Genomic DNA, 14,350 nt, shown 5'->3' on the forward strand with positions numbered 1-14,350 from the left:
AGCCAGTTTGCAACCCACCAAGTGATATAGGGGTTGATGCCTAGCTTAGTGAGCTTTTCCATGATTCCTGAGTTAGGGAATGGTATCAAAGGCCTTGGCCAGATCAAGGTAGGCTGTATGAACCACCTTGCCTTCATCCACAGCTCTGGTGACTGACTCAAAGAAGTTGACCAAGTTGAGCAGGCATGATCTACTCTTCACAAAACCAAACTGTGTGGGATCCAGAGTTTGGAGATTCCCTATGTCCTTGTTTATTAGCTTTGCATATCAGACTCGTCAGGCTAATGGAAGCAATAGTTCCCAAGGTCTGTAGTCGCTCCTCCTCTGTGGAGAGGGATGACTGTAGCAGTGCACCATTTGGTACGGTACAGAGCCTGAGGTGAAGCTGTGATTGAACAGGTCACACAGGTGAGGTGCTAATTCACTCTGTAGTTCATGCAGAACACAGCCAGGGATATTGTCAGTTCCCATAGAAGCTGTATTCTTGGCCTTGGACAGTGCTGTTTTAACCTGTGCAGCAGTAATACTGGGTGCCTGGCAATCTACTGGCATTGTGACTGGTCCTTTGGGGGGGGGGTAAAGTTGGCACTGAATCTGTCTGCCAGTATATTGGCAATATCTCAACTTTTTGTTGAGGCTGATAGGGGGATTTTTCCAGTCTTCGCACTTCACCTTATTCTGCATCAGTTTCCTCCTCCTGCTGTAGAGTTTATGGCAGGGGACCACCAGATTGGCTTCCTTTTTTTTTGAGGAGAGGGTCTTGGTTCTGTTGGGTATGGCAAGATCTATGCATTTGTGTACGTGTTTACACAGTGCATTGGTGTATGATTCGGCACTCATGCAACTATTCTCCATTTGCATGGGTGCTGTGAAGTTAGCCACCTCTGTTTTTTGGAGCCCAAAGTTAGCTTTGGAGGAGTTTTTCATGGTGGATACCTTTGGATTTCCAAGGTGATTAGTTTGTGGTCAGATCTAACCAGGGAGGAGTTGGCTATTGGTGTAGAGCAGTGGTCATCCATGTTAGTAATGACCCGGTCAAGGATGTTGCTACCTCTAGTGGGGGTAAGAACGAGCTGGTCCAGGGCACTGGAATTGATGAATTCCAGGAAATGGGCAAGTGTATTGGTACACGAGTAGTTTTTCCAGTTAATGGAGGGGTAGTTGAAGTCGCCCAGTATGAGTGTGTTAGGTTGGACCCTAATATTCTCCAGGGTGCTTAGGAACATGAAGTGAGTCTTGTGACATGGTTGTAAACCTATAGCAGGCTACGACCTGAACTGCTGTCTTATCTAGTGTTAACTGCCCCTGAAGTATTTCAGATGCGTTATGTTGGGCTACCAGTCTGGAGGTGTGTGCATCCTTAACGAATATGGAAACACCACCACCTTTGGAGCTTCGGTCCGAGTTCTGAAGCCAAAAGGTTTGGAATGGGTTATAGCCCAGCAGTGCAGGGGTGCATTCTGCTGCCTTGAACCAGGTTTCTGTTATGGCACAAATACCTGTGTTCTCCATTTTAAGGAGTGCTTCGAGCAAGTGCATTTTGAGATTTAGACTTCTAGCGTTGAGCAGCATGACCCTCAGATTGCATTTGTTTGTAGTTGTTATGATGGTAATTTGGTCTTTGGAACACCGCCTAAAAAAGGCACTATAGGGGTGGCAAGAGCCTTGATCAGTATCTGGTACCAGGGGTGACATAGGCTGGCCATCTTTGGCAAAGCATCAAGGTCAGTCATGTCATCCCAGGCAGACGTATACTGGATCCCCTTAGAACGACACCAGAAACTTGGCCAGTTGTTGAAATTGGTCATTTTCTGCTTGTACTGTTTTATCATTCTGGGTGATGGTAGGATGCTGCTCAGGGCTAGGGTCATACCTGCCTGGGCCACATAATCCGAAAGCTCCTCCATGTCTGTTTTCATGTAGTCCAGGGAGGTACTTCTCGGGTTATTCACACCCACATGTACAATGCCAGGGTCATATTTGTACCTGTTGAGGGACTTGAGTGCATGCTTGCATTGTGTGGTGGATCCTGGCACCTGACAGGCAGCTGACTGTTACTTTCTCGTTATTCAACCTAGTGAGTGGGACATCAGTGTGCCTCACTATCGAGTCACCTATGACTGGCGTGTTGGGCACACTGTTTTTCCTTAGGGGCTTTGGTTGAGTGGCACACCATTTAGGAAAGTTGTGTCATGTGATTAGTTTGTGTTCTGGTCGAGTGCGTTTTGCCCTTGGAGGTCTCTGCTGTTTCGGTAGAGTTTTGAGAGCCTCCACGAAGGTGGGTGTGTGGATTGTGTTTTTATGTAAAGACAGTGTTGGTGTGTGTTCGGGAGGGCTGTGTGTTCATGTGGTGTGGTGCAAGTGTTGACCTTCTCTTGACCAGCTATTCCGGTCTTGGCTGGAGAGTGCGTGTCTTCCACTTTGGATATACAAGTACATCTCTTGCAAGTCAGTGTTGGGGAGGTAAGAGGAGAAAGTTGTTAGTGTATATGAGGCAGTTGATAGCCCTTCACGGTCCGGATTCAGGCATGTCGGATGTCTTGTCCCTCCTTCAGGCATCTCTAGGCACATAAGGTCAACCTTCCTCGTCAGTTTCTGGGCAGCTGGCGATTTAAGAGGCTGAAACCCGCCGCTCACCGCGTCAAGGACTTCTGTTCGCTCCGGCGGTCGGTCCAGATTACTTCAGTCTTACTCCAGCTGCCGCCATTCCGCTAGTCTTCTTGCCGCGTGGCTCAGGGCAGAAAATAAACGAAAAGGTAAAGATAGCACTTCTAAAGGTACTACTTCTATGTATTAACCTAAAGCTAAAGCTAAGTTTCATGGCTTTTCTGCAAAATTTACCATGTCAGAAAATTTCAAGTTAGAAGGCATGCTATGGAAAAAAAAGAAAAAAGCAGAACTATGTTAAAAAAGCAGGTCCTTAGAAAATCTATGGATAAGACAAAGCAGGTCCAAACACTGTCCCAACAGGTAAAGTCAGCTCCCAAAAAAGCAAAATCTGTTCAAGGCAAAGCAAAAAAAGGTCCAAGAAGCACCTGCGTTCAGAGGTTTAGAAGTCAACAGAGGCAAAAAACCAACACCAGAGCTTCAACCACAAGGCAGGAACAGCATAACAGTGAACAGCAGAGGCAACAAAACAAGCAGGTGCACACAGAACCAGAATAACACACACAATCAACACAAACACACACAACCTCACTAAAACACAAACACATAAACACACACAAATTAAGCAATTCCCACATCAAAACCTTTAGTTCATTTTCCAGCAAACAAATTACCAAAACAAAAATCCAAGTTTACCTTACAAACAAAAGACAAGACATTTTACAAACCATAGAAGACAGACAAAACAGTTTCACTTCCACACTTTTACCACAACAAAACTCAATGAAAAATCTACCTCCAACAAAAAAAAAAAGTCAACAAAAGAAAATGATAAACATCCTCTAAAAATGAAAAAAGATGGAGACACATTCAATAAAAAGAAAAAAAAACTTCTTATATGCCCCTCCTTGCCAGTTCCAAGAAAGAAAAAAGGATTCTTCCCCCTCACACCTCTGTCCCCCCATACACTCATCATCCAGAATCTATCAAAATGAATCTTAAAGCAGATTTCTAGCTAATCTCAGAAGATTCTCACCTGCGCAACTCTATCAGAGCATTATCTGCATGCCCAGTCATCTTTCTGCAGATCTTGCCTCAGAATTCTCAGACTGCCAGGATCAGAGCATTACAAATCTGGCCCAGAGTACCACAGCTGCCTACTACACCAGACAAATTCTACTGCAGCCTTTTGCATCAGTAACTGGGATACATGAATACACTACAAAAAACAAGAAACATCCCATCCCCCCATAACACACAAGGGACAAAAACTGGACACACAAACAACACACAGACAAAGAATTGGACAAAAAAATCAACAACACAATTTACTACTTGGCACTAACAAATAAACAAAAACAAACAGCAAGACAGACCTAACCATTGAAAGAAAAAACAAATGGCTTGGCTAGAACAAAAAACAGAAAACAGAGAAGTAAAAATGGCCTCTTTAATCTTGGAAATAAATAACAAGAACTGGCACAAGGCCAAATAAACTTAAAAGAATGCACAATATTACCAACAACAGTCACAAACTCCATAATAAAAACAGGAGCAAACCTAAACTAAATCCGAAAACACTATGGTCCTAAAACAAATGCCAAAAAAACATTCTCATCGCAAAGTCTCACTAGACGCCAGTTCCCAGGCTGGCTGTGGCAAGCATGCTGGACAAATGGGGATGTCTCAGAGCGCACAGCCACGCACAGATGCTCACAACATCAACCCTGAAATGGGAATGCTACCAAAAAGAAATGCGCGCCCAGTTGATGATGGATCAGGAAAAGTTACTCAATCAACCTAAAATCAAACAATCACATAAATACAAAATTTCACCAAACAGTGCAAACCTCTCAAAGAACAAACAATGATGATACTCACAGACAACACCACAGTCATGTGGTACATCAACAATACCACCAGGCACCTACACCCAGCCGGGAAAAGAAAAGCACCTAGCAGACATATTATGCATGCTACACAACACAACACAGAGAATATCTGCAGAAAAAAAATCAATGCCATAAATGACAAAATGACACTTGCCTCAGAAGACTACGATGCTAAGAAAACATCTTCAAGACTCAAAAAAATCTCACAGAAGGAATTCCACCCTTCTCCATTCTCAGTGGATTCGGCAGCTCCAGCACTCAACTCAAACCTTTTCAATCCATGCATTCAGCATGGAAATAAGCACATGGGCCCTTCAGCTGGAAAAAGCTAAAGCGTCACCAGCAGTCTACCCCCAACACTGGTACCCAGGACTAAAAATCATCAAGGGAAAAATATGATAATCCTAATAGCTCCAATGACTGCCACACAACACTGGTACCCACCCCTGACTGCATCCAAACCTAAAACACAATATGCACAACCCCATAACAGCCTTTGATGTCAACTCAAAACAAGCATCATGCATCCAATCCAAAAAAAACTTTGCAACTGACTGCATGGAACAAGACATAGCAGACTAATCCAGAGATTTCCGAAAGAAGAAAGAACATTATTATTCTTGAAGGGAATGTGTCAAACAGAGATATGAAACATGAAAAAAAAAAAGGTTTAACATTGGAGAATCTGAAAGAAAAAAGATGTCATACATGCGATACATATATCAGCCTTATCAGCAGAATACAGCTGCATCACACCTGTTTTTCACACTCATCATACTAGTTTTGATCCACATGTTTTTCAACCAATAATCAACTTTGATCGAAACCACAAACACTGAACCTCCAGACAGATCATCTCTAGAAAAACCTCCATTGAACCTCCAACTGAAGCTACAGACTACCAGGACCTTTGAGCCAGCAGCAACAGCAGACAACCAGCATCTATCAGCTCAGCCAACCTTCTACTGGCAAATGGCAGCTTCAACCACCTTCAACCCCTTGCCATCTACTCTCCCAGAGTCCAGGGCCTAATCCTTCCCCATCTTCCATCCAGATATCCATCCCATGAGGAAAACCAGTAAGTCTTTGAGTGTCTTTAACCAGTATCCCAAGTGTCTTTAAACATCCACCTAAAATCTTACCTCACTTTCTTTACCCACCTTCACCACTAATACGACATACAAGAGACATACATTGACATGAAAAGACAGCACAGAAAACTACACAAAGTAAAGGAAAAGAAAAAGCAAAAAAAAAGCTTACAATTTTTGAAAAAAGGGATAGGAAACAGGAAGGAAATTAAATTTCCAAAAAGATGGAGGAAAAATGGATAGGAACATAAGACCTCATTTCAACCTCCTTCACAGAACATACCAACAGCACAGAACTAAAGCATCTTTCTACACAGCCACCACTACCACAGCCTTTTTGAGAGGTGGCAGGCATACACATTGATTGCCAAGCATTATAATTTACCTACATATTCCAGATCCCGATAGCAATTCCAGATCCACTGTACTGCTGCAACTGTACCTAAACACTGTAAAATCTAGTTTCTTCCTCCTCCCCTAGCCTTCCCTCCTATGTCTTGGCAGTAGTATGATTGCAGACTGCATCATGATCCACATAAGTACAGTTTTGTACCTTTTTAAAATGTAGATGTGTATATGTGGCTGTCTGGAGCACTCAGTCAATCCCTCCCTCCCTCCTTCCCCTCTGTGGTACTCCCTCCTGTTAGCCTCCCCCTTACTAGAAGCTGGTGGGGGAGCTGTATATGTATTTGTTATATATTACATACTACATGCTTTTTTTTTGTGTTTTTTTACTTTTTTTTCTTTTTTTGGCATTTTTCCAAATTTTGAGGGCTTTGGGGGGGCAGGGGGGGAAAAACTGAGAGAAAATGGCGTCGGTGCCGCCTTGATATTATACCCAACAGGCCAAGAGATGACGTGCCGGGTGAACATCATGAGAGAAGCCGACCCGGACCCGGGAATCCGCCGACTGAAGCTGCTGCTCTGACTGGACACAGGACAACCCAGTTGTTGCGCATGCTATCCAGTTCGGACATCTACATTTATGGTAGGTACAAAACTGTACTTTACATTGCCTCAGGGTGCCCAAGTTCACAAAGTTAATAGGAGAAAGCACAGGGAACTGACCTTGGAGGGGTGGGCATTAATAAGTACTGGAGCTGTTTCCTTGTTCATAGGTTCATAGGTTTATACTAGGCTATCTGCCCTAAGGCATTTATAAGCCTAGCCCAAATTTTTGTGGCTTACGCCACCCCTTATATGAAAAAATACTGTACCCATTAGTTTGTTGTGCCTCTGTCCAGGTGACACAGAGATGATTCCTGGGGTAAACCTCCGATCTCCCATCCACAGGTCAAGATTTCTCTTGAACAGAGCCAGCGAGGTGCTCTGCCCCACATGGACCGGGATTTTATTCCACAGCATAGGGAGTCTCTGAGTGATAAATCTATCCCTCCAGCACGTCCTATTTATATCCGTGCTAAGGTTTAAGTCTGCTCTAGTGGTTTTGGTGGATTTGGATTTTTTGAGGTGGAGCATGTCCATTAATTCCTTGTATGTCAGGCACATGTCACCTCTGAGCAGACGGTATGCGACTGAATAGAGCTGGAGTTTCTTCAATCTGGCAGCATATGACAGATTTTGGAGTCCCTTTATCCTTTTGGTGAGGAACTTTTGGGGTCTCTCCAATTGCTGCAGATGTCGGGTGAGATACATCCCGAATGGGGCATTGTACTCGATCATTGGTCTGATAAGTGAAGAGTACAGGGGAACAATGACCTCACTAGATCTGGATGTGAATCCCTTCATGATCAGGTGGGCAATGTAGAAGGTCTTTCTAACCACTTTAGCAACGTGAGTGTCAAAAGAAAGGCCACTGTCAACCTGGGTCCCCAGGTCCCTGATAACCTCTTCTGTGCTTAGTGGATTGCCACCTATATGGTAGCTTGGGGTTACCTTGTTTTTCCTGAAGGGTATGACTATACATTTTTGGCGTTTAACTTCAGGCCATGGCTCTGGCACCAGCTATCCGTTTCCGTGAGTCCCTTCTGAAGGATATCCGTGTCCGATGCACTTTTCCACTATGGCGCCCAGTTTGCAGTCGTCTGCAAACTTTGTCAGCCAAAGTCCTCCCATGTTGGCCTGTACTTCTGAGAAGTAGATGCCGAACAATAGGGGGCCAAGGACCCAGCCCTGTGGGACACCACTTGTGACCGGCTTGGAGTCTGACATAGCGCCAGCAACTCTAACCCTGTGGGTTCTGTCCTTAAGCCAGTTTGCAACCCATCTTGTGACATATGGGTTTACATTTAAGCTGGTAAGTTTTTCTACAATACCCGAGTGGGATATTGTGTCGAAAGCCTTTGCAAGGTTAAGGTAGGCTGTATGGACTGCCTTTCCCTCATCAATGGCCTTGGTGACTGTTTCGAAGAAGTCGACCAAGTTCAAAAGGCATGATCTTCCCTTGACGAAGCCAAACTGGGTCGGGTCCAGTGTCTGCAAGTCCCCTATATCTTTGTTTATGAGCTCCATTATGATCCTCTCCATAGCTTTGCAGACTAGACTTGTTAAGCTTATGGGGCGGTAATTACCAGGGTCCGTAGAGGCACCGCCTTTGTGGAGTGGGACCACAGTTGCCGTCCGCCACTCCTTGGGCACGTATCCTGTGGTAAGGCTGAGATTAAACAGCTGCCTTATGTGCGGGTTTAATTTCTCATTTAGCTTGTGTAGCACACAGCCGGGGACACCATCCGGTCCCATTGATGCTGTGTTTTTAGCTTTAGAGAGAGCAGCTTTCACCTGCGCATTTGAGATGTCTGGGAGGCTACACTCCACTTGGATAGTTATCTCTCCTTTAGGGGGGGAGAGGGGGGTGAAGTTTGCACTGAACCTGTCTGCCAGTATGTTGGCAATGTCTGTGGGTTCAGTGATTTTTGTATCATTTTGGACTAATTCTGAGCATATCTGGGAGTTTCCACCCAGGTTCCTAACATAGATGAAAAAGGCCTTATGATTGTCCTTTGAATCCATGGCAATTTTTCTCTCAAAATTGGCCTTAGTTGATTTTATGAGTGCTCGTATTTTTTTTACTAATAATGATCAGGGGTGACTTCCCTTTTATGGATTTTGCTCTATCATGTAATAGCTTTCTCCTCTTATTGTAAAGTTTGTTAATGGCTGGGGTCCACCAGACTGGACGCTTGCCCTTTGTGGAAAGAGTCTTGGTTTTATTTGGGATTGCCTGATCCATGCAGTCCTGGAGGTGTTCATAGAAGGCATTTGTAAGGGCTTCCGCAGCTTGGGTTGTGGTTTCCACTGGCTCAGGGTCTTGAAGGATACCACACCAGTCTTGAGTAGTGTGAAGTTTGCTTTAGAGAAGTTCTTCACTGTGGTCTTTTTTGTTTGGGGTGGGGGGATGTGGATTTCCAGTGAGATTAGTTTATGATCAGATCTCACCAATGAGGGATATACTTCCGGTGTGGAGCATTTTGTCCCCATGTTTGTGATAATGAGATCTAGTATATTTTCTCCTCTCGTGGGAACAGTGACTAGCTGTTCCATGGCATTTGAATTTATGAACTCCAGGAACCATTGGGCTAGAAAGTTAGGGCTTGAGTAATGTTCCCAGTCTATATTCGGGTAGTTGAAGTCACCCAATATGATGGTGTTTGGAGATACATTTATACCCTCCAGTGTCTTCAGGAAGGCTGTGTGGGGTTCCTGAGTTTGAGAGGGTGGCCTGTAGCATGCTACAATTTGTAGAGCAGTTTTGCCTATGGTTAGTTACACCTGGATGGTTTCTGAAGCTTCGTGCGTTGCCACCAACCTGGAGGTGTGGGTATCCTTTATGAATATGGATACACCCCCTCCTTTTGTGGTGTGGTCCGGGTTTTGGGGACGGAACGCATGATATGAGGTAAAACCTAATAGTGCTGGGGTGCTCTCAGGAGCCTTGAACCAGGTTTCAGTTACAGCACAGACATCGATGTTCTCCATACTGAGAAGGGCCTCGAGTGTGTGCATTTTGAGATTTAGACTTCTGGCATTGAGCAGCATTACCCTCAGTTTCTTCCCATTTTTGTTTTCTAGGGTGGTAGGTTTAGAATTTGAGCCTTGCCTAAAAAGGCACTATGGGGTGGCAAGAGCCTTAGCCAATATCCGGAATCCCAGGGTGACAGGTGCAAGCCGTCCCTTGAAGCAGCGTGGCTTGTCAAGCATGTCATCCCAGGCAGACAGACACTGGATCCCCTTTGAATGACACCAAACATTAAGCCAATTGTTAAAGCTGATCATCTTGTCTCTATATTGTGGCATCATTCTTGGTGAAGGAAGGATACTGCTCAGGGTCAGGGTCATACCTGCCTGGGCTACATAATCAGAGAGCTCCTCTATGTCTCTTTTCATGTAGTCCAGGGAGGTACGTCTCATGTCGTTCACACCAGCATGGACAATGACTGTGTCATATTTGTACTTGCCGTGGAGTGACCCGAGTGCTTGTGTTATGTGGCAGATTCTAGCGCCCGATAGGCAGCTTACTGTGACCCTCTCCTTGTTCAGCCTGGTGAGTGGGACGTCAGTGTGTCTGACTATGGAGTCACCTATGACAAGTATGTTTGGTGTTGTATTTGGCCTTAAGGGCTGTGACTGCTTTGCACACTGCTTTTGTGGTTTGTGTTGCTTGTGGGGTGTCTTGAGATAGCAGTTGTTTGGGTGTCTGCTTTGGAGGCCTCTGCTGTTTAGGTAAATTTTTACTCAGAGCCTCCGAGTATGTCTTTGTGTGTTTATGTGTTTGATTCAGTGGTGTGGTAGCATTATGTGAGGCTGGTTTTGTGGTGTGTGTAGTTGCCTTCTCCTCCTGTCTGGTCTTGCCAGTCCTGAGTTGAGAGAGCTCGGCCTCCAGTTTGGCTAAATAGCTGCATCTCGCAAGTATTTGTGTTATGTGGGAGGAGGAAAGGATTGTCTGTGTACATGAGGCAGTTATAACATTGCCTCAAGATTCCCAGATTCACCAGCTGGACCGGAGAGGAGATTGACAACTGACCTTTGGACATGCTAGAATAATATTGGGAATTCCTTAATAATTGAAAACAAGGGCCAGTGGGAGTGAGGGTGTAGTGCTTTTAATTTTTAGTGCTGACTTATATAATTGCTTTAGTGAGCAAGTGCCAGGTAACTTGAGTGCAATGTGTTACAAGTAACTAAATGCAAAAACGACAAACAGTAACTTTCTTTCAAGTGAAACAAGGAAATAAGTACAGTAAGCAGTGCAGATATCACTAGTGATCCACAGAAGCTGAGAAGCTGCATTAGGTGGAATTAGCTTCCAGGGAAATAACAAGCAAACAAACAACAAGCATATAAACAAAGCTAGATTCAGCAGGCCTGGATCTAGTCTATGCTAGAGCAAACAAGGTGTACCAATTTCAGTAAGGTACAGTTCAAATATTCAGGCACTATAAACCTTTAACCAGAAATTCCCAGCTCAGAAGGGCAGAGTCCAGCCTCTTCTCCCACAAGAGTGCAGACCACGAACCTTCTTAATGTAAAATAACTGGCCTGAAGCCCAAGTGCCTAAACCAGAACTAATACACTTGGACACTGGGCTCTCAATCAGCAGTTCCCAACTTAGAAGGATGAGAGCTACCTGTCCTGCCACCACAGTGCTTGCCACAAACCTTCCTAATGTAAAACAACTGGTCTGAAGCCCAAGTGCTTAATCCAAAAGACTTAGAATGATAGCTACACTTTAATCAAGTTACAACCAATAAGTAATAAATACAATTGAATACTTTAGAGAATGTCTGGATTAGTGCTCAAGTTACACAAACAAAGCTAGATCCAGCAGGCCCGAATCCAGTCTATGCCACAGCAAACAAGGCGCACCAACTTCAAGAAGCAGTTCAGGTATGCATGCACTATAAGCCTTTAACCAGAAATTCCCAGCTCAGAAGGGCAGAGTCCAGCCTCTCCTCCCACAAGAGTGCAGACCACGAACCCTCTTAATGTAAAATAACTGGCCTGAAAGCCCAAGTGCTTAAACCAGAATTAATGCACTTTTAGAATAACAGACACTGAGCCCTCAATCAGCAGTTCCCAACCTAGAAGGATTTAAGCTACCTGTTCTGCCACAACAGTGCAGACCACAAACCCTCTCAGTGCACAACAACTGGTCCGAAGCCCACGTGTTTAAACCAAAAGGCTTAGAATGAGTTACACCAAGCAGTAATAAATACAATTGAGTATTTTTAAGATGATGCAAAAGTAAAATGAAGTAGGTAGAAACACAAGTACAGTAAAAGCAGATGAAAATTTTTTTTTTTTTAATCTGAACAAGTGCTGAGATCAAAGAAACAGATTTGAGTGCTGAAACTAGAAAACTGGCTAGTTATAAGAAAAAAAACAAGCTAGAAGGCTTCCCTCAAACACAGAAGGGCTTGGGGGCTCAGAAGCCTACAAATAGTCTATACCACTTAACAGGAAAGGCAGGAATTAAGCTTAATTTTTTTTTGTCTGTTTCCCAGATGCTCTCTTTGTACACAGTAGGAGTGCCTGAAATCAGAATATGATCTCACTGCACTCAGTTGAGTGAGCAAATGAGATGAGCCCATAGGCAGGCTGAGGGGCGGGCAGTTTCAAGGCCAGTAAGATTAACACCAAAACAAAAACAGGGAGAGTGGGTGGGAATAACTGAAGAGCAGAATAACTGCCAGTTCAGTTAAATATTCCTTCAACACAGTTTAAATCAAATTAAATACTGTATTTTTTTTAAAAAAAGTGCAGATAAAGGTACTTAAATTCTCTTATACGTCCAGTTGAATATAACCAAGTTCTTAGCCGGCCAAAGCTGAGGTTTTTAAGCAGAAAATATTTCACAATGCACCACTTAAATAGGCAAGGACAGGAAATCAAAGAATGTGGCTACCCCCACACCTGTAATTACTAGCAAATAACAAAATTCAGCAAACACTAGCTTCAGTTCAAGTTACTGAAGAGCAGAATAACTGCCAGTTAAGTTAAATATTCCTTCAACACAGTTTAAATCAAATTAAATACTGACGTTTAGTGCTGGTAGCACTTGTGTGCTGCAATAATTGCTGCCAGAAGTCTGGTAAAGTGCTAGACTAATAAGCTAGTAAAAGTACAGGAAAGGAGAGAACTGGCAGATCTAAGGGAAAAATTGAAAAGTAGACTTAAGCACCACTCAGGAGCTTAAACCGTCCTGGCTACAGCAAATCTGTATCTGGACTAGACTAGTTACAGGAAAGGCGGAAAAAGCGCAAATGTGGGCTTTTAAACCAGAAAGTTGAAAGAGATGGAAAAACTGCCCAAAAGGCCAATAAACTACAATTTCTGGGCCAAAAACCACTCCTCTTGTGGTTGATAGACTACCTAGTGCTTACCAGTCCCACTGATAACCTAGAAGGCTTCACGCCAACACAGGAAGGCTTGGGGGCCTCAGAAGCTTACAAACGGTCCTGGATACAGTAAATCTGTATCTGTACTAGACTAGTTACAGGAAAGACAGGAACAAGCTTAGAATTTTTTTTTTCGTAAAGTGGAAAGGGAGAAAGGAGGAGCAGAAGATAATTCAAGGTTAGGAAACTAAGTGGGTTGGCCTTCTCAAATGTTCTCTCTGTATAAGGTAGAATGACCTAATGACACTAGACTGGGAGGAGTGTCCCAGATCAAACTTACAGTAGGGGCGGGCAACTGCAAAGCCACGAAGTATAAGAACAAGACACCAATATGAAGGGAGGGTGGGAAACTAAATTAGTTGTATGATACACTGCGTGGCAGGAAATCAGAACAACAAACAGATGTTTAACAAATGGAGAAAATTTCCAGTTAATACCTTACACACAGTGAAACTAGCTAGATAATACTTAGTGTGACAGTAAAAACCTTATTTATCAGGCCCTGTGAGGCAGATAATTTTAGTACACAAATGCAGATTAGTTTATAGCTCTAAAATACAGTAAAACATATGCAGCAGACAATTGCTATAAATGTCTTAGAATAAGCAATAACTAGTAAAAATAAGCAAAAGACAGGATAGTTAATGTTATATGTCACAGATTTTTTTTGCTTAGTGCCCCTCCTCTGATTAGCTCTGTGTTTTGACAGAAATCCCCTCTCGCCCATGATAGTACGTACAATTGCTACATCTCAGAGGAGCGGGCAATGTTTTGTTTGGTAGTGAATAAGACTGAGGAAAGGACTGTTTTGATGAAAGGAAGGAAGAAATCTTTTTAAGTGTCATTTGTAGAATACCTGTTCAGTAGTGAGTCTGTGGAAGTTTTGTGCACCTTACTGAAGATTTTCCATTGAGATGCACTTTTGTTTTTTCAGCTACTCCAGTGAAAAGATTTATTTTGAATTCCTGATAATTATTTCTACATGTTTATATTAGTGAGGGCTGTGTGAACTTTTTCGCCTCCATTAGTGAAGGGCTAGTGTGAGGATTTGTCCATAGATTTTAATGGAGTCCCTACCAGAGTAACATCTGGTAAAGTGCATGGATGCAGACCGATGTTGTACCTAGGGGTATATCACCAAGATATAAGGAAAGATATGAGAGTCTCATAATAAAAACTTTACAAAGCTAGAAAATCTCCATAGAAATCCGGTCAGTTAGCAAGAAAATGCATCTTGGTTCTTAAGTTAATCAGCAACCACAATGCATATATTAAGTGTGTGTAGACTTGAATTTTCTCAGAAGTCCTGCTTTACCTCCTAGAATGTCAGCAACACATTTCTGTAGATGTCCAGGAGAAGTATAACAAGTCTGCATAGTATTTTCATAAGTTTATACATTTAAAG

General features: G+C 43.4%; 1 protein-coding gene across 1 annotated transcript in view; it reads left to right on the forward strand.

The window, feature by feature from the left end:
• EXD2 (exonuclease 3'-5' domain containing 2) overlaps positions 1-14,350 on the forward strand; it is a 630,247-nt gene that overhangs the window by 367,398 nt on the left and 248,499 nt on the right. The window lies entirely within an intron of this gene.

This window comes from Protopterus annectens, chromosome 6.part0 (genome assembly GCF_019279795.1).
Source record: "Protopterus annectens isolate FY-2018-M chromosome 6.part0, PAN1.0, whole genome shotgun sequence".
Taxonomy (NCBI): Eukaryota; Metazoa; Chordata; order Ceratodontiformes; family Protopteridae; genus Protopterus; species Protopterus annectens.